Genomic DNA, 22764 nt, shown 5'->3' on the forward strand with positions numbered 1-22764 from the left:
GGGTATAACCCTTTCACCCTAAGAACATTCTACTATCATTTCTTTGGTCACATTGAATCCACGGTGAACATGCCCAGACAATTGGTGAAGTCAGCAGGGTTCATTGGTGACCAAGGAGAAAGAACAGGCTGCCCTCACGGGAGGAGTGTTCCAGCGGCTGCACCCATGGACGGGGAGACACTCGAGGGTCCCCTGTAGACATGTCATACCGGGAAAGGGTGGAGTACTGAGGTCCACCCCAAGAGAAAGCTGACTGAAATGGCATCACTATGAAGTCTGTGGCCTGAGAGGAAGCAGCACGAGAGCACAGGCTGTCGGGTGCCAAGGGGCAGGTGAAGGATGGAGTGGACCCATCAGCCGCAGAAATGGAGGAGCGGAGGTTTGACAAACAGGTGGGGATGGAGGCCCTGCTGGTCCTGGAGGCATCAGCCCCTCCTTGGTTGAGACCCCACCTGGTTGAAAGCTGGGGGAAAGCCAGAGGGACTCGGCAACCGAGGGTTCCTCCAGGAGAGGTGCAGCCCCCTCCTCAGGCTGTGGAGCCCTCCATGCTCTGATTCTGTCCTCAGGCTCCAGCACAGAAGGAGATGCCGTCTGCTTCTCGGAGGAAGAATTTAAAGGGTCCCAGGACCCAGATGTGGGTTTGAAAGGCAGGAGCAGACAGAAATTGGCAACAACTAAGACCTGGGCAGTGGTTCTGGCTGCTGAGGATGAAGCAGAGGCAGAGATAAAGCAACAGGATCGGCCTGTGTGTCTGCAAGACCTTCTGCTGGAGAGGCTGGAGAAGGTGGGTATTGTAAGGCCCACCCACGGTCCTTTAGGTTAACTCATTTGAGTAGAACTGGTTTGAATACAGCCAGGATGCCCACTTGTGGCAATGGATCTCCTCAGTCTTGAGGGTTATTATAATTTTTTTGAATATAGCCAGGATGCAATGGATCTCCTCAGGTTTGATGGTCATTATAATTTGTTGTAACTTTTGTTATTTGTATATTGTCATAGCCTCTGTTGTTAGGGAATTTGGTTACAATGCTCCAGCTTTTTCGCACAGGGACCATTGCAGAGGATTGAGGGCACATAGATTGAGAGGAGAGAATCCTGGAGGGGTAGAGTGTGGATAAAATGAAGGTTCCTGTGGCCAGGATTCTCACCTGGCCCTGGCTGGCTAGCCCATTACACACCTGTGGGCAATACGTTGCTATTGACTCTATATAAAGGGCTCTTCCCAGTGCTCTGTGCAACACGGTGGCATGGCTGCAAGGCTGAGGGAGAGCAGAGCAGAGGCTGGAGTGGTGGCAGCGCCGAGGACAGAGGCCCAGAGGACAGCTGTGCAGGCCTAGAGGCCCAGAGGCAGAGACTGGCTTGCTGCATGCAGACTCACTCTGAGTGATTGGGATTTTAGTGATTGACCTGCCACCATGGAAATAAAGTTGGGTATAAACCCTTTTACCCCAAGAACATTCTACTGTCATTTCTTTGGTCACACTGAATCCATAGTGAACTTGCCCGGGGCTGAAACCCATTGACAAGACAGTACCTTTTGACCACCTTCACCTATTTCCCCAACCTCCCAATCCCAGCCTTGGGCAACTACCAATATATTCTTAGTATCTCTGAGTTCAGTTTTTTTAGATTCTACATACAAATAAGATCTTACTGTACTTATTTTCTCTGTGTAACTTGCTACACTTAGCAGGATGCCCTCAAGTTCCATCCATGTTGTCACAAATGACAGGATTTCCTTTTTGTGGGTGAATAATACTCCATTGTGCATTTATATATGTACACACATATACACGACAGTTTCTTTATTCATTATCTATGAATGGAAAATACACATTATTTAAAATGGTGCCAGGTAGGCACTTAGTAAGTGCTAGATAAATGTAAAGTATTAGCTCATACATATCTTATGGAATTACATTAATTTACTTCTGTATCTACCTTTTCAGTAGATGTGGGATTTGAGGGAACTTCCTTATCTTTACATCCAGGCCAACTGGCAGGGTATCTGACAAAAGAGACCTACACTGGGTTGAATAATGTCTACCTAAAATTCATGCCCAAACAGAATGTGATCTTTTTTTGGAAATAGAGTCTTTGCAGATGCAATTATTCAAGGTGAGGTCATACTGGAGTAGGGCAGGCCCTAAATTCAATGATTGGTGCCCTTCTAAGAGGCCATGTAAAGATATATGCAGACACAGATGTGGAGGGAAGAAAGCCACGTGGTGACAGTGGCAGAGATTGAACTCCAAGTCGAGGAACACTGAAGGTGGCCAGCAACTACCAGAAGCCAGGAAGAGGCAAGGAAGGATCTTTCCCTGGAGTCTTCAACAAGAGCGCGGCCCTGCTGACACCTTGATTTCTGATTTCTATCTTCCAGAACTGTGAGAGAATACATTTCTGTTCTTCCATGCCACCCTGATTGTGCAACTTTGGTACCGCAGTCCTGAGAAACTAATACAACATCTAATAACTGGTGAGTGAATAATTCAGGGGCTCCCATCCTGGTAGTCTGACCCCCACGAGAGGGCAAAGGCTTCCCTTCTCCTCTCCCCTAAAGCATAACTAGGGTGGTCCCAGGGTGTGGGCTGCAGGATTCCCTTGGGAGATGGACAGAGGCTCCTGAGTCTTTCCTACTCGTAACTTAGAAGTGGGGAGACCAGTACTGCCCTGCCTCAGCCAAGGTCATTGTAAACTGAGCTGCCTCCTGCATTTAGACGATGGCTTCTGTCCAAGGAGTGGGGAAGGTCCTCCACCACCATAGTCATGTGACCCCAGCTCTCCATTCAGCAGTAGGGCCCGAGCATCAACCGAGGGCAGGTGCTGGGCCCAATGCACAGCTCCCACAACCCTCCTCTGTCCTCTCTTGGGAAACGTCTCACTTCCTCTCTTGCATTTTGGTTATTTATATTTATCAAGCTGCCTCGTTTTCCCGGGGGGTCATTTGGTAAAGATAAAAATGGCTCATAGAAACCACAGACCAAAATACATTTCTGAGGAGAACTGCCCACCCCTCAGTGTGCTACTTGTTGGGTGAGTTTGTCCTCTCCCACCCGTGGGGAACACGGTCAGTTCGCCCAGGATGCAGAGCATTCCACCCCTGGGGGTCCCACTCTCAGGGGCCTGGGCTCCTGGCCTGTCTAGGTCAGCCCCTACATTCTCTAGGACAGGTCAGGGGCTGCAGACACATAATCACAGCTGATCTCACCGAGTGCTTATCCATACCCAGCACCGGGAACTTCATTGACCAGTGGGTTGTTCTTTACCAGATGGCCCCCTGGGGATCATTCGTGGTGCCTCAGGGGGAAGGACTACAGTAACCCTACTTTGGTGGTGGGGAAATTGAGGCCTGGGGGAACTTGTCCCTGGTGCACAGTGAATAAGGAATGGAGACAAGCCAGAGTGTGCTGACGGTGGTCTGGCTTCCCACCCGGGCTCCTCGCCGACACAGGGCAGTGCACAGGGCAAGAGGCCTATCACGTCATCACTCATGCCCCAAAGAATGATTCCTCTGAGCATGCTTACCTTGTTTGTTGTGCTTCTAAAAACAATATTGATTTTCTTACTAATAACCCACTGGAAACCTTTATTAAAGCATAGAAAAATATGGAACCTGGAGTCAGTAAGACATAGATTCTGTTCCTGGCACTGCCCTACGAGCTGTGTGTAACCTTGACCAAGTTATTTAGCCTCCCTGAGACATGGTTTCTCCATCTGCAAAGTGATGATATTAGCATATTGTCTGGCACATAGTAAGCATTCAGTACGTTTAGTTCGGTCACCTACCTCTGCTTAACAAGATTTTACATGAAATTCCACAGTTAAAGAGATACAATATTATCCACCCATCTAAGTCCACCTGGGTCGCTATAACAGAACACCATAGTCCAGGTGGCTTAATGACAACAGGAATGTATTTCTCACAGTTCTGGAGACTGGGAAGTCCAAGATCAAATCTGCCAGCCAATCCAATGTCTGGTGACAGCCCATTTCTTGGTTCATAGCAGGCTGTCTTCATACTGTGTCCTCACATTGTGGAAGGGAAAAACCTCTGGTCTCTTCAGCCCCATGTAAGGGCATTAATCCCATTCTTTTTTTTATTGGAATATAGTTGGTATACAATATTATATTGGTTTCAGGTGTACAACATAGTGCAACAGTTACGTACATCACTAATGTCCACCAAGTGTAGTTAGTGTCTGCCATGTACAAAGACATTACAATATTATTGACTGTATTCCCTATGCTGTACTTTCATCCTTATGATTGACCCTGTTCTTGAGAACTCCACACTTGTGGCCTAATCACCTCCCAAAAGCTCTACTTCCTAATACCACTATATTGAGGGTTAAGATTTCAGCATGTAAATTTGAGGGGATGAGGGAGAGGCACAAAGAGTCCATCTATAACAACACTCTAAGTCACATCTAATTTATCAGATCATTATTCACCATAATAGGAAATGTGAAGCTAACAGGGCCCTCCAGCAATTGTGGTTACTGACTCTAAGCACCAATCTAACAGCCATGAAGATGCATGGTGAGCACTCGGAACGTGGTGACAGCTGAGCACCAATGCCCGTATTTCCTGGGAAGACAGTGTACTGGAGTGAATGCTGGACTTTGATAAAAAGGTAAGATTTGGACTCCTGGCTCAATAGGCGGTGAGTATTAACACCTGCTCTGCACAGCAGACCCAGTTATTTTGGGGGCAAAAAAAGTATGGGGTCAATGAAAAGTAGTTACAGCTACAAGGAGATCACAGATCCACAGCACTGATGCATGAAGCTGTGTTTGCCATGCACGGAATGATGAGCTGTTGGAGTGCTGGGACCACCAATGCCACCTTGCCTGTCCCTCCCCTCTGCCAACTGTCCCTTCATCCAACTCTCCTCACCAGCCCCTTATGTGGGCTGTCTTTTCCTGCCCTGATTCCAAACCTACCATGTATTTCCAAATTACTCTCTGAAACCAGATGTAATAGATGCTCATGCCCACCCCATGACTCATCACTCACTGTTCCTATAAACACATATGATTCCTTCTTCAGGGACCTGCGGGTTTCTCGGGCTAGAGGCCCCTGTGGTCCTCACACAGGGCGAGCCACAGCATTGGAGAGTTAAAGTCCCAGACAGCAGACCTCGGGCAAAGATCTAGGGAAGCCAGTGGGTGACACCCCAGCCTCCTCATCCCTTCCTTGAGCAGAATGACTCAGAGGCAGGGTCTGTTCTGAAGTTCTCTAGAGGTCTGAGCCCAGCAGCTCATAGTGACAACCTGAGCTCCCTGCACTGGCTGCCTGCCTTCATCCAACTCTCCTCGATCCAACTCGTCAAAGCTCCCTGCACTGGCTGCCTGCCTTCCCTTTCCTGACCCACTTTCCCTCCCCTACCAGTCCTTGGGATCCCCTCCCAATTCACCCACTTGCGCTTGAATCTTTGTCTCAGAATCTATTTCTGTAGGAACTTGGCCAAAGATACCAGGTAATCATATCTTGGCCAGTGACATCATTGAGAACCTCACCTATGCAGATCACTTACGAGCCACCAGGGACTGAGCTAAATTCCACAGCAAGGTGGGTAAGACCCTTCATGATCAGGCTTGCTGCTCACTGTCTAGCCCCACCGTCCCCCAGTACCTTCTCTACCACACCCTCCTGCCTCACTCCCAAATACCAGTTATGATAAATTATTTTCAGTTCTTGGAATATACAGCAATCCTCAGCCCCTGGCCCTGTGCCATGCTGTTCTCTTTGCCAGGAACACTCTTCCCCACCATTCATGAGTCTGCCTCCCACTTGTCTCTGAGGGTTCAGCCTTCTCTGACCGCCCTCCACAAGCACACACCCAGGCGAGATGACAGACATGTCGTTCTTATGTGCTTCCATTCTGATGCTGCCTACCTGTTCCACTAAACTGTAAGCTTCATGATGTAAGAAGCCTATCTTATTTATCTTCAAATCCCAAGCCTAGCACCATTCCTACACAGGGTAGGTTTTGAATAAATACTTGATGAATTATTGGAAAAAAGTAGTAAATGAACAAAACCTTTAATTTTGAAAAGGGAATAAGATACATCCTCTAATACAGGGTGGAATACAGAAGGATTATGAGGAAAGTCTAAGCCACCTCACAGGCTGCTGAAGAGGAGAAGACAGCAATTACTTCCCTGAACAGTAGGTGGGCTTTGGCTTTGAAGGTCATGAAGGATGATGACAGCTATGCAGTGGAGTTGGACAGGATGAGCAGCAGAGTTAGGCAGTGCCTCAGAGAGGGTGAACACTGCGTGCAAACGTCCTGAGGCAGGACTTCCCGGTGTGTCCGGGAAGTGGCATGAGCCGGGTCGCAGAGGCAAGGGGCCTAGGAGAACGTTGAGGGCTGTGAGGATGGTGTGGATGGGCGCTTCCTCTGACCCGCACGCAGTCCCAAGGCGGGTGACTTTGCTTATTGTTGAGTAGAATGGCCCTCCCCCACCACTGCCATCTTTCCTTCCTTTCTCAGCTTCCTCTGTTAGTGGGTGAGGCTTCCTGTTAGTCGTTCTGAGAACTGTGTCTTTCAGAGCCTTGGAGACCAAGAATGCCTGCCAGCAAAATTACCACTAAAGAACCCCACTGAATTCCAAGAAACGATTCCTCACTCTGCTAACATGGGCATTCCAGAGAGCGCCTGCTGTCCAGGGAATAGTCTGGAGGATGTTCCCTTCACTCTCAGGAGCCCATCCTTGACACAGCTTCCAACCCAGCTTGCTCAGGAAAACTGGTGTGTCGCTCTGCTTTTTGTCAACAAAGCCAAATTGTAACTACCCGGATGCTTGCTATTTAAAGTTGAAACCTGCTGTGAATCATTTCCAGGACAGAGACTCTTATGCAAAGTGAATCACCATGCTCTTGTTTTTTAATTTATATTTTAAAAACCTATATGAAGAAATTTTCCACTTTTCTAGAATCTATAAATATCTATAACTAGGTAGTAAAAGAAAGACTATACAAGGAGATCAGTATTCATAATAGTGACAATAAAATGCCACAAAATCCTAGGGCACCCTCTAAAAACTGAACTACTGGGCAATAATCCTTTATCCACAATTCCAAATTTTATTTGTAGCAAAAATTGGCCTGAATTAGTGAGGAGTTATTTATATTCATCTAAGAGTAAATGCCATTCATTTTACTGCAGCCATATGCATGTCTTTCATTACAGGCACTAACTACCCTGGACCCGATGGGGGGCATTATAAGCATATAGTTTATGCATTCTCTTATTTTTCTAGAATACAAAGTATTCTGCATTCTAGAACATATCTGGCCCAAAGTGCTTCAGATAAGGGATATGAGCCCATATAAATTATGTTGAACTTTATCTTAGTGCTAGTTGCTTAGCATATTCCAATTTTGTGACATTGGAGTGCTGACTGTCGCTTTCTCCTTGCCTACCTCCTCCCCATCTGCTCCTGAATCCATACTCCACTGCTGGCTCCTGCCCAGGGAGGCCACCCACATGGACCCTTTGTTCTGGCTGACTCCCCTGATGGCCAGTGGCAGGGACAGGGAGAACAGAGGGCCAGGGGAGAGGGAGGTTAGGATGTTTCTTCCCCACATCTCCCTGCTGCAGGGCCCATCTCCAGCATTACCTTCCTCCCTCTCTTGCGCATCTCACTGCACCTTCACAGCTCCAGCACTCCATCTTCCCCTTCCTCTTTCAGCTCTTAGGGGTAGTAACGGCTCCCCAATACAGCGGGCCTCTGAATGCCCCCACCTCTGTGATTGTTCTCTGTGCCCTGCCCACACCTCATAAGCAGCCCCATATTAGAGTCTCTTCCTTAGAATCATCTGGAGTGAACACTGTTCCCTGCTGTGCACCAACCAGTATGTTGACAAATCAGAGTCCCTGTGGTGCCCTGTGAAATGCGTTGATCTTAGATCAAGAGGCCTGAGTTTGAAGACTGGCTAACTTTGGGGAAATCACTTCACTTTTTTGGTCTTTGGTTTTCCTATCTGTAAAAAGGGGCTGATAATGCTTATTTCAGAGTGTGCTGTGATAATAAATCAGAGTATGTGAAAATGCCTGGGAAACTCAAAAGAAATGCAAAGTTGAATAGACTATTCCACTATTCTGAATATCCTCTCCCCCCAGCTCTTCCAGATAAAGAGTGTCTGCTCTGTGCCTTAGTTCAGGGCACTTTAGGGAGCACACCATAGACTGGGTGGCTTAAACAAACATTTGCTTCTTACCGTTCTGGAGGCTGGGAAGTTCAGGATGAGGTCTCCAGCAGACCTGGAGGCTGGGGAGAACTTGCTCCCTGATGTGCAGATGTCTGTCTCCTGGTATCCTCACGCAGCAGAGAGAATACATGTCCCCTCTTTTTATAAGGGTATTCATCCCATAACAAGAGCCCTATGCTTGGAATCTCATCTAACCCTTCGTGCCTCCTAAAGGACCCACACCTATTACTATCCCATTGGGTGTTAGGGTTTTAACATATGAATTGAGTGGGAGACACAAACATTCAGTTCATAATCCTTGTTTAAATCAAACTATACTTATGCCCTGTGACCACAGAAGGCTACAGGTGACTAGAACAGGAAAGCCCATAATCTATCCCCTTTTCTTCCTACCTGTCTGTTCCAGGATTCAGCTGTTCTTTGTCACCTGTGTTTGATTTCTATTCTTCGCTTCAGTGAGTGGCTTGGACAGCAGCATCTGTGCTGTAGTGTCACACTGATTAATCTACTTTTCCTTTTCCAACTTCTGCCATTCTGTAATCATTTGGGCTGCATTTTTATGTTCTTCCAAATCGTCAATATTCTATCCAGTTTTTTGGCTGCTTTAAAGTCACATTTTACCCCAGAGCATAAAAAAATAATTTTTAGTAAGAACTCTATCACTCACTAAAATTCTCTTTACCTCTTCATCCCAGTTCTATCTCAAACAAGACTCTCCTGTGGATGGTTTTTTATCAGTAAAAAATTGTTGTTTTGGCCTTAGAAAAATCTAGATTGTTTTTTTTTTGTGGCTGGAATTCACCAGAAAAAGATACTTAACTCGAATTATATAGGCTTGGCCTGAAAGTCTGATCTTTTCCTGGAGTTGGTCATTCCAGAACTACATGGGTGTTCCCCATAAAAGGGAACAATCAACAAGATTAAGTTACATTGAGGTCTTAATTGATTTTCCAGAACTTCCTCTTCCTATCACAGAACCTTGCCTTCTGAGCAGTACATTCAATTTAGCTTAATCCTGCTCTGAGCTTTAGTGAACAAGAGATATTCTGGAAATAAAAGCGATTTCACACATAAGTAACTAATTGATCCTTTTACCCTCCCATTCACCCTTATTTATCTTTACCAAACCTAGTGCCACAACAGATTCTGCTTTCATTTTACACACTTTGAGAGTTGTTCAAATTCTTGATTCCTGGAGTTTTACTGTACCAAATATTAGCCAGAAGTAAAGGGGACATTCTTACAGGTTTGGCAATACTTTGATATGCAAATATTTTGTCAGGCTGATTATGGTAATTGTATTTAAATATGACTTGCTATAATTTTCTTTGTTCTTGATAATGTATAGTTACACTGTAAAAAAGAAAAGAGATACTCTTTTAAGTAAGACATGGCATGACACCTGTAGTGTGAGCGGTAGCCCAACAGGGAACCCCTACACCTTCCTAGGTGCTAAGACAGAAACACAGAAGACTTGCTCTTCCCCCATAGGGCCTATAGAGCAGACGAATGCCTCCTATGTGTGACTTACACAGTACTGAAGTTCTACTCAGCAGAATTCCGCCCACAGGCCTTTCAGCAGGGATCAGCAGATATTTTTCTATAGGGACCAGGTAGGAAATATGTTAGGCTTTTTAAGCCAGAGCGTCTCTGTTGCAGCTTCACAATTCTGCCATTGTAATGCAAAAGTAGTCAGATAATAAATAGGTGAGCAGATGGGTGTGGCTGTGTTTCAATGAAACTTCATTTACAAAAATAAGTGCTGGGCTAAATTTGAGCCAGGGGCTGGTAGCTTGCCATCACTTGCTTAGTTCCACATACTTCTAATGAATATTCCTCTCTGTTAAACATTTTCAAAAATGAGGTCCAGTCATTGGCAACCATCGTAAAAATAAGTGATTCGGACAAGAGTCATCAATGCCATACTAAACCAAATGGAAGCACCTAATGAGAAACAAGATATTTATGTATTCTCCAAATGTCTCCCCACAATATACTTATTGCAAAAGGGAAAACAATAACATCACAGAGAAGATACCTGGCAGAACTCCCAGGCAAGTGATCAAAGATAATATACATGGTCATGGAATAAATCAACATTTGCCTTTCTTCTGTGTGATTCCTGCCATAAAATAGAAAAAAAAATTTTTTCAACCTGAATCTAATCATGTGAAAACATCAAACATACCCACATTCTACATAATATTTGAGTTATACCCCTCACAAATGTCAACATCATGAAAGACAAAGATTTAGGCACCACACCAGATTAAAGAATAGAAAAGAAACATGACAGGTGAATGCAGCGCATGATCTGGAATTTTCTTTTTACAAAGAACATTATTGGGAAGGTTGCCAAAAGTCTGAAAAATATCTGCAGATTGAGGAGTATTTTGTATCTTAAGTTAATTTCCAGATTCTGACAATTGTACAGTGGTTATGTCCCTGTTTTTAGTACATACGCACTGAAGTATTTACAGGTGAATGAACATCACAGCTGCAGCCAGGGTGACCAACCGGCCCATCTGCTTGGGACAGAAGGGATTCCCCGATGCGGGGCTTTCAGTGTGAAAATCAGGAAAGTCCCAGGCAAGCTGGGTGAAGTTGGTCACTTTAGCTGCAACTAACTCGCGAAGGGTTAAGGACAAATGTGTGTGGGTGTGGGTGTGGGTGTATCTTTTTTCCCAGCGGAAGCTGAGTGCCGTAAGGTGAGTCCTTCCTGATGTGGAGTATAAGGCAAGGCCCAGGGGTTATCTCCTATGTAGAAAAATCATCTAAGCTTCTGCAAACAACGGCTGTGGCATCCCCAAAGAAACGGATGCCAGGGAGACCAACATTCAACAAAGGCAAGTTGTGACCCCAGGGCAGTTGCTGGGAGCAAGGACAAGAGAAATCCCCAGCAATCAACGGTTTCCTAAAACAAAAGAGTAGCGGGATTTTTTTCTTTAGTGTTTGCAAGAAGCCCGTTTCTCTAACCCTGGGGGTCTATTTCCTCTTCCAAGACAGCAGCCCCTGTAGGTTCATGGAGGTTGTGCATGGAGGTGAAGGTGGCTGGAATCAAATCTCTGCTGCTAGGAATGACTGGAAGGTGTGCTGATGCTTCTGGGGTCCCAGAGCACTCATTCCCTCTCTTTTTCACTTCTGTTTACCCCATACGGAACCGAGAATGGTGGAGAGAAGAGGGAAGCATCCACACAGAAAAAAGTAAGAATTTAAAGTCTAAATGGGTCCAGCATTTATCATTTCTCATCATTTCCATAACACACACACACTGGCCCAAGTGGCCAGGGTCTGTCACCCAGATGACTGAGCTAGCCATAGACTTGGCCACAGCAAGAGCAAACCTCTGATCGCCTTACTTCTGCTCTGCCTGCTGTCAGTGTGTGCTCAACACTGAGGCCCTGGTCATCTAGTTCATATGTAAATCAGATCCTGTCACAATGTAGCCTCCAGTGGCTTTACATCTCACTCAGAATAAAATCCAAACTCCTTATGATGGCTCACAGGCCCTACCCAGTCTGGTTCTCCAATGCCTTCTGCCCTTATCAAAGACTAGTCCCAGCCTTGATTACTCCTCCACAATTGTGTTGGCCTCTTGCTCTTCCTCAAGCTACCCAAATATTTCATACCTCTGGGCATCTGTATTTGCCCTTCCTTCAGCCTGGCATGCTTTTTCCTCAGATATCTGCCTGCCTTTCTTCCTCACCAGCTTCAGTGCTCAAATAGCCATTCTCAATGACGCCTTCTCTTGCCACTGTGTCTGAAACTACAACCTTCAACACACTCTCTTGGCTTTGCATTTCTCTTTACCACTTAGCACCACCTAACATGTTACACATTTCCCTTATTTGGCTGCATTAGTCTAAAAGCTCCACCAGTGCAGGGATTTATTTGTTTTCATGGCTTTATTCTTAGTGTCCAGAGCACCTGCTGGAATATAGTAGGCACAGACATGTGATTACTAAATGAATGGGAATCACTGTTTTCCGGTGTCTGTGTGCCCTGACGCTTGTACTGCGTTTGGTGTAGGGATGTGTGGGTCCTGTGGATGGACTGGACATGTCTGTGAATATACACTCAGCAGGTTCTAGGCTGTTTGAGAGGCCTTTGAGTCCCAGCTACCCTTTCTCTATAGATCCCACCTCACATCTTAGCAAATATATTTAAATGCACCTGCCTTCCAGATTACACATAATTTTGGCTGAAAAATTTTTAAAAGGACCATTGTAATTTTGCTTTTGAAATCTTTTGCCAATGAGTGACCTCATTAATTTACAATTGGCTCTGACTTTTATCATGCACAGTTGAGAGTTCTTTTGAAGTGAAATCAAATCTAACCTTAAAGTGATTTTTCAATGTAATGATATTTTTATGAATAATCAATTCAACAGTTAATGAAATTGGGATAATTCTATGCTTCATGGGAATTTAAAGAAGTGCTGGTTAACTCACTTTTTGCATTGTTCCTTTGGCATATTAGAGCTGATAATTATTTTCTTTTGGGACTCAGCCATGTTTATGGGCCCCTGGGAATTTCACAGAACCTGTCCTGGCCCTAAAAAACCCAATGGATAAGTAGTTGTGGCAAGAATCAGAGATTAGAAAAAGGAAATCTCCCCTTACTGCCAGATAATGTAGGTCTGGATTAATGGTAGATGTTCTGTGGTCATGGTGGGGAGCCAGGGAGCCATGGCAGAACGCACCTTGGTTGTGCTGGAAGTTTCTATCCCAGTCTGCTGTCATGCACAAGCCAGCAGGGTACCCATTTATCTGTAGCCGACCTCTGGTAGCCAAGGGGACCACAGCCCTCTGTGACTCTTCTCTCTCTTCTCCCATCATCCTCTGGGCCCCGGTGGAACAAATGTTTTTACTGACATTTTATGACACTTTTGCAGAATTCTGTTGACTCATGTGAAACAAGATGGGGGATTTTTCTGTAGCAGTTACCACATGGGAAAACAGATCAGTTAGTCACATCATATGCCAAGCCCTGCTGTTGTCTATGCAGAGCACTTTAAATCACATAACCTTCAAAGCTGTCCCTCATTTGCAGTGACACTAGCTTTGGTGATTTTTTTCCTCCCTGTTAAAGCCATCAGTTGCTGAGGTTTTCTTGTTGCTCTCTGGCAGAGACATGGATATTTATTTATCACAGAAGAGGCTGAAAGGACTCATGTGAACTTCCTTCTGGAGATGAAAAGAAAACATTTCATTCTTAGCCTGTGCTGTCTACTGAACAAAACCAGAAGATAGTGACTGTCCTTGTGGACAGATGTCACCCAAAGCAGGCACGGATCATGTTTGTTTTTCTTTCTAGCCCCACATGACTTCGAACTCACTCCGTAAATAAAAGAGACAGGAGCACAAAACTCTTTACACTTCCTGCTTCCTCCCAGCATGCTGACATTTCAAAGTCCCATATGTTTCCCTAAACAAAGTTTCATAAAAATATGTATTTTTTAAAATCCAACAACTGCTTTCAGGTTATTACAACCCAAGCGAAGAAAGGCTGCCTGTGGCCATGTAGGACGGTTTACAGGATGCTGTGGTTGCCTCTACCCTTCTGGGTAACAGCAGGCACATTTCAAAGGCTTAAACAGAGATGTGGTTGAAGACCTAAGATAAATGTATGCTTCTTCATTTATCCATGTAAATGAGTAATATTCTGCAACTCAGCCACAAGCAGGATATGGTTTTAATAAATATTTCCCATTCAGAAATGAGTAATTAGAGTTTAAAACATGTCAGACTCCTACAGACTGGTGATAGACATTGACTAGTTACCTCTCCAGCATTGATTTTTCCTTTCTCACCCTTCTTCTATTCTCACCAGTGGTCTAGATGGGGTTGACCTTGTCCCCAGCTCTAGGAATGGACTACCATTGGCTCAAGCCAATCGACATATCCCATTCCTCGGGCCACATGGGTTGGTCAGGGATGAACTTGTGATCTGATCTGAGCCAAGGATTCATAGTGATAAATGCCTATATAATCAACCAACCTAACTTCACACCTCAAGAAACTAGAAAAAGAAGAGCAAACTAAGCCCAAGGCTGGTAGAAGGAAGGAAACAACAAAGATCAGAGAGGAAATTATGAATGAAATAGAGACTGAAAAAGACAATAGAAAAGATCTATGAAACTAAGAGCTGTTTTTTTGGAAAAGATGAAAATAGACAAACCTTTAGCTAGACTCTCAAGAAAAAAAAGAGGACTCAAAAAATATTAGAAATGAAAAAGGAGACGATACAACTAACACCACAAAAATACAAAGGATCATACAAGACTACTATGAGCAATTATATTTCCCAAAATGAATGATCTAGAAGACATGGATAAACTCCTAGAAGCATACAACCTACCAAGACTGAATCATGAGGAAACAGAAAATCTGAATAGACCTATTAGTAGTTGAAATTGAATCAGTAATCAAAACCTCCCAACATAGAAAAGTCTGCAACCAAATGGCTTTGCTGGTGAATTCTATGGAACATTTAAAGAAGAATAAATACCAATCCTTCTCAAACTCTTCCAATTTGGGCCAGTGAGAGAGTTGACAATCACAGGACTTGTGTGGAGAATACTAAAAGAGGTTCTTATATTACACCTGGTGTGGTCTGAAGATGTGAGGTTTGGAAATGCCAGGGTGCTTTTCTACCCTAGGGAGAGAGCCCAAAGTTGCCAGGAGTCTTTATATGGAATCTGGAGATGAAACTATCACCACTGGAAAGATTGTAAGAGCAAGAACCTTGGGTGGCTTAGACTTACCTGAAGTTAGCCCTATCTTTGGGTTTTTCAATTACATTAAGCCAATAAATTATCTGTTGTTAAGCAAGATCTAATTGAATTCTCTGTTGCTTGCACATACTAGAAACCTAAATGATTCAAGGCTGTTAATGCTATTCCTAGCTATGACTAGAGCTTCCAAAGAAGCTCTGAAATCTTGTGCAGAACATGTTTTCATTTCTCCCTTGCTGTGGTTTTTACTTCACCATCATCCTCCACTCTTCTTTTTTGCATGGAGCCCCATTATCTCTTAGGAAACCACCCTTCCTCCCACTCCACGCCATCCTAGCTGACCCCCACCTCCTGGCTCTAGCAGTGGACATGTGACCCAGGCATAACCAATCAGGGCATTCCATTCCTGGAGCTATTTGATTGGCTCAGGGATGGGTAAACTATACCAAAATAGCCAATGAAAATAAAATCCAGAACTTTTATTTGAACTCTTATTCAAAACTCTTATTTGAAGCATTTTCTGAGGGAGGAGAATACAAACATCTTCATGGATATTTTGTCACCACATGGAAAGAACATCCCTGAAAATGAAGCAACAGAGAGGAAAGAAAGACACAAGAAAGAGAGATGGTGAGAGAAGAGCCAAGTCCTAAGAACACCAGGCCTGAATGTAGCCATGCCTGCAGCATGTGAAGAAATAACTTCCTTCTTAAGGGAGTTTGATCTGAGTTTTCTGTTATTTACAGTTAATAATCTTAATTAATATAGTCATGAATATTTTTTACACTAAAACAAATATTTCTTTCTATTTATTATAATTTATTATTTTTCCCTAGTAGAAAAGTAATACATAATTAATGCAGAAAGTTGGGAAAATGCAAAGAGAATAAAGCAAAATTCATTTTTAGTACTACAATTTTGAGTTTATGACTGCTAACCACTTAGTGTTATGTTCTTTAAGTCTTTCATATGTGTATTTATGGACTTCTACAACTTAGTTTCCAAGTTATGTAGGGGTACTATAATTTATTTTATTCTTCCTAACACCTGAAGTCATTTTTTATTTTTTCTTTATATTTAACTTTTTCTTAACTTTTGATTATAATAATGTTTAAATAGACATGTTTACACATTCCTTTGTATGGACAAACTTCTAGAAGTGGAATTGCTGGGTGGAAGGCGTACCTGTTTAAGGTTTTTGATAAACATTACCAAACTGCTCTGAAGAGGGTTCTTTGAATTTGTACCTCTACTGCCCTTTCACATGAACACACACTGGATATTACTATTGTCTTAATTACTAGTCCAGATGAATATTTTATTCATATGTCGCTTGGCTATTTGTTGATATTTTCTTGATTTGCCTCTTCACATTCAAAAACTTGAAATTCTTTTACTTTTATTTCAGGAATAACTGGATAGATAATGCCTCATTGTCAGCCATTTTAGTTATTTTTCCAATGACATTTTCTGTATGTGCAAAACAACTCCAGGCCCTAGTGGATGTACTTTTGTTGGAAACACCCATTTCCCATTGCTTTGAATTTTTGTTGACAATCTTCTGCATCACTGGCCTTCCATGAATTAAGCATAATGATTTGAGAGGTACTATTGTGAAGTTACATTAGTTAAGTAAGATGCATTTGGAGCTGGGCTTGTTGGGTTCAGAACCCAGCCCAATCCCTTAGCAGATGTGTGACACTGAAACTCTCTGTGCCTCACTTTCCTCATCTGTAAAATGGGGACAATAGTACTAATTCATAGGGTTGTCACAGTTTCATTAAGATGAGTAAAGCACATGCAACAGGGCTTCCAGGTATAAGTTAAGCCCTGAACAAGGATTAACTATAACATAGTAGCAGCTAAACTGTATTGAATGTTTGTTGTGAACAAATGATATAAACATCCCATTTGATTTTCATCAACTGTCAGCTTCTTTTGTTATGTCCATTTTATAAATGAAGAAATTAAGATGCAGTGGGGTTAAACAACTTAGCCAAAGTTTCCTTGTTAACATGTGGAACTGGAATTCAAGCCCACCTATATTTCTTCTGGGAGAATACAGATGGTTGGCATTAAAAAAAAATTATTTGAAGACCATGTTTTTATTATAAAAGGAAAATTTCATTCCCACTACAGGTAGAACTTTGCATTCTTCCTGTCCATCACTTAAATCTCGTATCAGAGCATTTTCTCCCAGCAGCCTAATACATATTTAATAATGACAATAATTGTAAAAAGCAGATATTTAAAACAGCATAAAGATTATATATATAGTAGTGCCCCTACTGTCTCTTACAGTAGGTCAACATTATTGAGAAAAAATCCCCATGAACGGTTTTACTACTGATGTTTTTAATTTTAAATAAAGAGACTCTCCTTATTAAGATTGTACGGCTGTTACAATCATAAATACTTCCTGTTGCTCTTTAATATACCTTACAAAATGCTCACTTTGAGAGTCATTGGTATAGTTGATGTTCACATGTACTGTTTTAGATTGAGTTCAGCTAGATACTCAACCACTCCAACAAAATCCAGTCAAGCTTGGCGCAATGACATTTCGAAGTTTATAGCCCAATTGGTAGACAGAAAAGGCAGACCTGTTTTTATTTAATAGAGATTACTGCCCAGCGTTGGGTAGATGTTTATAATGGTTCTGGGTGTGGGTTTGACGTAGGTTAAGAGGACAGAGCAGAGGAAGTGGAGAGTAAAGTGTTATTAGCAATAAAAGATAAACCCTTTCAGAGAAATAATAATAGTTATGAAATAGGAATGAACTTCCCAGTCATGCAGTTAAACCCCCTACTGAGATGTGGGGTGAGGCAAATCTCTCCCCTAAACTGGTTACATAATATTTTCTTTCCCTAGGAGGTTTCACAACCTCTTTTATGAACTGTTAATGTGCTTATTCAATCGTATCATGGGGAAAGGTAACTAATTTTTAACTTTAACCAGGATAGCTTGACCTTCCCATGGAAACTGATGAGCCAGTGCAGACTGCTATTCCATAATCTTTCTCTCCTCACAGATTCTATCACAATAAATGACAAAGATTGAAAATGCTTTATTTTCACTTTCACTTGATTAAAATACTCAGCTTTAAAATTATTACTATTCAAATGATCTCTCGTCTTAGTCATCAAATCCATCATTTGCGAAAAAGCACTAGGCTGGCACCCAGCCACCGACCCAGCCCTGAATCCAAGCAAATGTTTTTGAGGATAAGGCCATTTCACCAGGCTTTGGGACATTTAGAGGCCACCCAACAAATTCATATCTAAAGATTCTTTAAAGAAAGAACTTTGAAACATTTCTTCCAAGATCTAGTTTAGCAGATGCTTTGACCCCTGTGGGTAGGATGAAAACTGCCCAGTACTGCAAAAGTCAGAATTAGGTGTGTGTCTCTGACTCTCATTAGGTTGGTGTCCCCAGGAAAATTAGCAAGTATTCTGAGTCTCAGTTTCCTCTTCTATAAAATGGGCTTAGCAGAGGATAAATAGGGTATGTGAATGAAAGTAAGTGGTGTCCATTATATTTACCACTCCTAAGTTGACTTAATGCATGTCAACTAGAGAAATTAATTGCAGTCTGTTAGGCTGTAGCCTCAACTGCCTTAAATGGAGGCAACCTGGCCTGTGAACTGTAGCTTGGCCTCAGGAAGACTCCTCTGGCAGAAATTCACTACGGCCGCAGAGATGAACAGAAAGTACTGAGACATCTTTGGCTGATCCACATAACCTCAGAGCTGTTGCTTTTGTGCTAATTGTCAAATGGAAATGATTTTGTCATTCCAAATCATCTCTAGATTAGCCTTTGTTGGGAAGGTAAAATACTTGAGGTCATGAAATTTTCAAAATTTCTACTATAAAATATTGCTTCCCAAATCCAGACTTGCCCAAATACAGTTAAGTACACGATGGTACAGTAGTTACAAGTGTGGACTTTGGAGCACAACCATCTTTAAATCATGCTTTTTCCACTTATTAGCTGTATGACTTTGGACAAGTTACTTAACCCCTTTGTGCTTCAGTTTCCTTAAATGATAAATAGGGATAAAAAGTACCTACTTTAAAGGATGATAGGGAGAATTTGATTAATTTAATTTAATTTAATTTCATGTAAAAAACTTAGAATATTGTAAGTGCTATGTTTTGTGTTAGCCCTTGGAACAGTGTTTGGCAATTAGAAGGCACTGAGTAAATGTTAGCTCCTGCAAGACTGCTTTAATTATAGAGGCTGTGATGCAGGAGAAAGGGAAGAACTCAGGAAGGGAGATTAGGACAAATTCATTTAGTTTATACCTCTTAGTCATTGTATCTACAACCTTTATCAAACCAATTATCTTCCTTGAGAGCTAGAATGTTGTCTGTATATCTGCATGCCCAGAACTCAAGATTGGGAGGAAACTTGAAGCTCAAATAACAGGTAATTAGAAGGAGCTCACTTTGCAAACTACGCTTGCTTTTTAATGGAGCTTTAAATGAGCTCATGGGAAGTTCATTATAAAATGCTTGCCTGCACCAAATGCCTTAAGGGGAAAAGGCTTATTGCAATTCAGTAGTTGTTTAAATAATACACAGGCTATGACCCTCCTGGGACTGAAGATTTTTTGAATGTCCCAAGGTATTCCAAAGCGATCACAAAATCACATTTTACAACTAGAAGGGAATGAAGAAACCATCTCCTCCTAAGCAATCTTTTTATAGCTGAGGAAGTAAGTCCAAAGGGGTTAAAGGATTTGCCAGAGGCCTCTCAGTAAGGCAGAGCTAAAATCAACAACCGCTTTCTTTAACTCCCAGCCCAGTCCCTTTCTACTAACGCATTGCCAATCTTATGGAAGGAGGGAGATGGATGGGCAGGGAGATGGATGGAAGCTGCCAGTTGCAGATGGGGGAATTCAATTGTTTCCCTCTTTCACACAAATAAAAGGATAAACTGATGACATACCTGTAGAGACAATTATGATTTAGCAGAGAAAGTACCTAGGCTAAACAATGAATCACCAAGCATTCAAAGTGAAAGTTTAATGGAGGCAGGTAAGAATTTTTGTCTGCTTATTTTTAATTCATCAAGACTAAAAACTGTTGCTATGTTGGGTCCAGGAAGCATTTTGTAATGCCTGTGGACAAAGAGCATGGCTGACTAACCAGTAGGTGGGGTTTTGTAGTCTTGGAATTATTCTAGCAAGCCATGTAACCTGACCCAGGGCCAGCCCAGAGTTTTCTGGTGTGACAGGCTCTTGGGGTGCCTATACATGGCTTATCTTTTGGCCATTCCTTCAGCACCCCTTCCACACCCATAAACCAATACAGGAACCACCTAGGAGCGGGACTCGAGGAACAGGGCCTAAGTGATTTGGGCCGTTCCATCTGATAGTATATAGCTTCCAGGTTATGGAAGCCAAGGTCCACAAAAGAGATTTCTACAAAAAATTGACCCTACCGGAGGAGCACTCAACCTCACATTTGAATTTGGAGGGAAGATTATAACTGTTTACTCAATTTGACAGGTGTTTGCAAATCACTTGCTCTGTTCTGTCTATAAATAAACAATGCTTATATGCAAATGATAAATACCATGTTTGGCAGGGACTCCTAAACACTGTGGGTCAACATGCCAGTGGAGACTTCACTAGAGCATTCCTGGCTTCCATTTTGAACTTGGCTGGATTTTCTCTTAGTTAATTTGGTTACTTTAAGTGTATGTGACATCCTTCCTCTGCAAAATGACTTCCATTCTATATAAAATGTGTAGATAAAACTGAAAAATATAAAGGATGGGTCCTTGCAAATATGTGTGGGACTTTCACAGAATTCTCAGAGCTGTGCAGTGCTGGCATATTTCTGGGGTGTTTACCCCCTCTCACCTCTGCAGTTGCCTTCTGCCTGTAGAGCCTCATCCTTCCATAAAAGAGTAACTTACTTGGATGTTACATGTAGGTTTCAGACCTCTGTGAACTCTTGAAATTAAACACAGAGTTTGAGGATTTTTAGGTCATTGCTGGTACCCCAAAATGTCAGCAACCCACCAAAAGTTTAAGAATGATTGCTTTTTCTAATAGGTTGTTTTAAGTTATTTCCTACTGAAGGTACATGAAAGTGCATGGAGAATGGACACATGACCATAACTTTTACATATCACAAAGGGGGCCAAGGAGAAACTTTGCCTAAGATATTTTCTAGAAAAAAAGAAAAGAAGCAATAATTTTATTAACTTTTTCTCCCCATTTTTCATTCAAAATAAAATATCTGTATTAATGAGAGTGATTATCCCAACACAGATGCTAACTTCAAAAGTAAGGCCTAAGGACAGGACTGATGAGGATTCTAAAACTGACTTTAGAAAATGTTATCTCTTGGAGCAGGAGTGGTCAAACCTCTTCTGTCCAGGATCAGATAGTAAAAATTTCATCTTTTTGAGCCACATGGTTTCTGTTGTAACTACTCAACTCTGCTGTTATGTGAAAGCACCCATAGACAATATGTAAACAAATGGGAGTGGTGGTGTTTCAATAAAAGTTTATTTACAAAAAAATGGTGGTGGGCCAGATTTGGCCCATGACAGCAGTTTTCTGATACCTGTCTTAAAGGTTTAAAAATGCTATTGAATGAAAATAAGAAAGCTCACATATCTGCCAGGTTTATGATATATACCAACTTCAAGTTACTTCGCCAAAAACAAAATGCCTGATCATATTATTCTGTTGGTCATTGTGTTGGAATGAAATTCCAACAAGTATTTAATTCTACATGCCAGCGAAGCTGGGTAATGCTAAACACCTAACAATAAAAATAAAAAACTTCACATGTCAGATTTTTCCAGGGCGTAAGACAAAAATAAAACTAGATTCTTTAAGCTGTGATTTGTATTTCTAGGCAACTCATGAAAATCAAATTTTTGGCAAATGACTATAGTAAAATAATCCTTTCATCCTAAGGCTCCCTCCGGGTGAGAAATCCCTCCCTGATCCTCCACAGGTAGACTTTTGTTTTTTCTAGAAACCTGATATCTTTTAGAATCATAAGTTCTTGCAAACACAAGCAGGCTGTGCCTGCCAGGCTTCAGGCTGCTGCTTGTTTAGCTGGGAAAAAAGTAATCCTTGTGATGTTCCAAAAGTCTGTAGTCCCTTTCATGCCTAAGCAACAAGTTAGAAACTCCAGTCCTCTTTTTACTTTCCACATTTGAAATAGTCATTTTATCTTCCTGTTGAATATTTAGTTTTGCATGCTGGCTGGTTAGAACCTTTCATATCTGCACAGTAACAGATAGTGAGGTTTGAACAAAGAAACTAGGAGGCAAAGGGAAAGGGCTGGGATGGGCACCAGAGGAGCCAGGGAAAAATCAACGCAAAGGCCATCAGAAAGTCCATCCAACTGAAATCACTTCTCTGGATTAAAAAAAAAAAAAAGCGCTCTACATTAGTGAGTGCTGAATTATCTATAAGAAAACAACTAAAATGTAAGTAAGCTCTGCCCACTGTCCTCAAGGAGCTGAAACCATAGTTGTAAGCACACAGACAAGCAAGGAAAGATTTTATATTGCCAGGGAATGGACAGATTTCAACTGATGCAAGTAATCAGATAATGCCAAGAGAGGATGTGGCACAATAGAGAAATCAGGGGTGCAAGGCATGTGCAAGAATCAGTAGGAAGGAAAGATGCTCTTTTTTCTTAAAGTCAGGCTTATGGGAAGCATAATTTACAGACACTAAAATCTCCCTATTCAGTACATAGATTTATGAGTTTTGACAAACACATACAGTTATCAAGCAGTGTTTTCACCAGAAAAAAAATTCCCTTCTGCC

The 22764-nt window shown here is 42.3% G+C and overlaps 1 long non-coding RNA gene across 1 annotated transcript in view; it reads left to right on the forward strand.

Annotated features, from left to right (window-relative positions):
- The window catches only part of LOC118920124 (uncharacterized), a 28834-nt gene extending 13006 nt beyond the window's left edge, over nucleotides 1-15828 (forward strand). The window contains exons 4-8 of the long non-coding RNA XR_008997712.1: nucleotides 567-784; nucleotides 2384-2479; nucleotides 4528-4636; nucleotides 11223-11424; nucleotides 13351-15828. This is a non-coding gene — a long non-coding RNA (uncharacterized LOC118920124). The remainder of the gene's footprint in view (nucleotides 1-566; nucleotides 785-2383; nucleotides 2480-4527; nucleotides 4637-11222; nucleotides 11425-13350) is intronic.
- Nucleotides 15829-22764: the final 6936 nt, after the last annotated feature.

The sequence above is a fragment of the Manis pentadactyla genome, chromosome 5 (assembly GCF_030020395.1).
Source record: "Manis pentadactyla isolate mManPen7 chromosome 5, mManPen7.hap1, whole genome shotgun sequence".
Classification (NCBI taxonomy): Eukaryota; Metazoa; Chordata; class Mammalia; order Pholidota; family Manidae; genus Manis; species Manis pentadactyla.